The sequence below is a fragment of the Mustela nivalis genome, assembly GCF_964662115.1.
Source record: "Mustela nivalis genome assembly, chromosome: 17".
In the NCBI taxonomy this organism is placed as follows: domain Eukaryota; kingdom Metazoa; phylum Chordata; class Mammalia; order Carnivora; family Mustelidae; genus Mustela; species Mustela nivalis.
The window spans coordinates 38,777,808-38,780,818 of NC_139036.1; the positions used below are offsets into that span (position 1 = coordinate 38,777,808).

Consider the following 3,011-nt stretch of genomic DNA (forward strand, 5'->3'; position numbering starts at 1 on the left):
GGTTCACAACACTAGCTATCATCTATCTGGCACTTGTCATAAAACCCTGACACCAAAGAGCAATTTACAGTTCACAAGGAACTCTTCAAATATATTACCTCCTTAAATTTTTACAACATACCTATGAGATAAGGCAAGGCAGGTTTATCACCATTTTACAAACAAGAAGTTGAGGTTCCAAGAAGTTAAATAATTTACCTAAGGCCACCAGACTCCTGGCTAGCGGAGCCAGGAGGGGAAATCAGTTTTCCTGACTCCTACTTAATACGGCAGCCCCTCTGTCTGCCGCCGTCTTCCCGAACTCTTCTTTGTCTGGTTAGCTAATTGTTTGGTATTTTCTGACTTTGTTCCCTTACAGATATACAAGTGCCCTGACAGCATGGACTCTGTCTCTCTTCCTTACCAATCACCTACAACAAAGCCTTCTACATAGTAGGTGCTTAATAAAATTCTGTCGAATGAGTGAATAAATGAAACAGATTCTAAGCTACCTGAACGTGGGGTTCTAACTTTGACTTCTTGGAACCCCTCACCATATTTGCACAGCAGGAGAATAAATACTATTGATAAAGAACAATGACCTAATATCCAGTGAGTGTGACTGACTTGCAGGAAGTCATCGGCTCTGGAAGGTGATATGTTTTGAGGAAGAGAGTCCCCACAATGGCTTCTAGAATTCTAAGCCCCGACACTCACTTCTCAGTATTTCTGATTACCTTCACCTTTGCCCCACTCTCACCCTCAGGGTGAAGACATCTGCTCTTGGAACAGACCGTCCAGAAGTTCAGGCCTGCGCCTTTCCCATTCAGGAAAGAGGTACGACGAAGTCTTTAACAATGGTCTGCGTCTCCGCGTGCTCCCACTGCCACCAGAAATAATAAAATGGTTTGTTTCTCTTGGCAGCCTCCACCTAACAGTTCCCCATGTGTGTGTTGCTTTCTTCAATTTTCCCCTCTACAAAATCTGGTCATGTTTAATAACAATAAATCAGAGAAGAGATTGCAGCCCGGAAGAGAAGTCTGGGGCAGCCGGGGTTTCCACATCTGGGGCCCATTCGGGTTGAAGCGATGACAATTCCTAATAAATGTTAATGGAGAACCTCCTCAGATTCATACACTCCAGCCATAATTTAGCCTGTCTCCATGCCAGATGACCTTTTGAACATCCAGAATACACCCATCATAGCACCAGCTACAGCCCCGGATTGCTTCCTGCATATGAAGAGGGGGAAAAAAAAAAAAAAAAGCCAACAACAAGGCTTCTTGTTATTGATTACATTTCTCCATTTTTCCCTTCTCTGGACTTCTCTTCAAGGCTCATAAAGCCTTGGGGCCCCCCAGCCACCCAGGTGGTTAGAGGCCAGGAGTCATGTTAAAGGATGTTCCCTTTTGCTCCCAAAGGAGGCTCCCTGAAGTCTGACAGCTGACACGGTTCCCATAAAAAACAGGACTGGACATCAACATTCCCCTTCCTTGGTTTTTTTGTTTGTAGGTTTTCTGAATTTTTTTTTTTTTTTTTTTTTTTTTTTTTTTTTTTTTGGTTGTTGTTTTGCTCCAGAGAGACCCTGTGCTGATCCTGCTTGTTCTGTCCCTTTCGCCAGCCAGTCTCCCCTCTTCTGACCCCTCTAATCAGGCAGTCTGTAAAGCAACTTTAGTCTTTGGATTTTCTCTTCCTATAGCTGTCACCTCTGTGATGCAGTCCTGAGACGGCAGGCCAGAAGTCCTGGGAGGGGGGCAGGGTGTTTTCAGCGGATACCCAGGCCACTGTCGAAAACCCCATCTGTCCATTGTAACTTATCATCTCACCAAAACATTTGGTCTCTTTGCCAAATTTCCGTATCTCTGTTAAGAACACCGCTACCCTTTCAGCCATATAGGTATTCGATCCTGATGCTACCTTAGACACCCTCTCTCCGCTGCCTTCTTTTCCCATGGGGGGGGGGGTTGGGAGCCTCCATCCCAGCCTCTCTCCTTTTAACTTCCACTGCCAACTCATGCCTCCTGGCCTTTTCCCCCTCACCTTGAAATTGCCTCCTACCCAGTCTCTTTCTGCTAAACCACCCATGAACATGACAGTCCGGTCCTTCCTCCCAAAGTGCTATCTTAATTATGTTCTCCTCCGCTCAAAATTCACCAGTGGCTCCCCACTGGCTTATCATTATTGTTATTCAAATGACTGTTTTTCATAATTACGTTCTCCTTGAACTATCTAATATCATGTAATGTTGGAGCCAGATTTTTTTTTTTTTAAAGTACGTTCCATGTCCAGCTTAGAGCACAACATGGGACTTGATCTCACAACCCTGAGATCAAGATCTGAGCTGACAAGAGTCAGACACTTAACCCACTGAGCCATCCAGATGTCCTGGAGCCAGATTTTTAGACTGTAAATCCCAGGCTTTTTTCAGTTTCCCCCTTACCTATTTTAGTAATATGCTTTTTTTTTAATTAACATGATTTATTAGAATTCCTTTGTTTATTCCGCAGATATTTTTTGAACCATCTCTACATGCCAGAGTTTGCTGAGTACCGGAGGAGAAAGTGACAAACAGGACAAGCCACTGTCCCTCGTGGAAATACTTCCTTGTGGGGAGAAAAATCCAAAGAAAAAGAAAACAGGTAGATAAACAAAATAATTGCAAATTCTGATAAGTGCCAAGAAAGAGCTGAGAGAGAGGAAGGGAGCTCTATAATATTTTAAACAGGTCTCCAAACTCAAATGTCTCCTATCAATTGCTATCTTTCTGGTTCCTGAAAGATATGGCCACTTTTTGGGAATGCTCCTTTTAATAGCTCCAGTAAGGAGCATAAATGATACTTTGTAAAACAATTTCTTGAGTGCATCTCCAATTTCCTTCTTTCTTTCTTTCTTTCTTTCTTTCTTTCTTTCTTTCTTTCTTTCTTTCTAAAGATTTTATTTATTTATTTGACACAGAGAAAGAGACAGCGAGAACAGGAACACAAACAGGAGGAGTAGGAGAGGGAGAAGCAGGCTTCCCGCGGAGCAGGGAG

The 3,011-nt window shown here is 43.3% G+C and overlaps 1 long non-coding RNA gene across 1 annotated transcript; it reads left to right on the forward strand.

Moving 5' to 3' along the window:
* Window positions 1-382: 382 nt before the first annotated feature.
* Window positions 383-2,577, forward strand: LOC309850662. Its single transcript, XR_014304391.1, has 3 exons — window positions 383-432; window positions 746-816; window positions 2,487-2,577. It is a non-coding gene; the product is annotated as an uncharacterized lncRNA (long non-coding RNA).
* The last annotated feature ends 434 nt before the right edge of the window (window positions 2,578-3,011 follow it).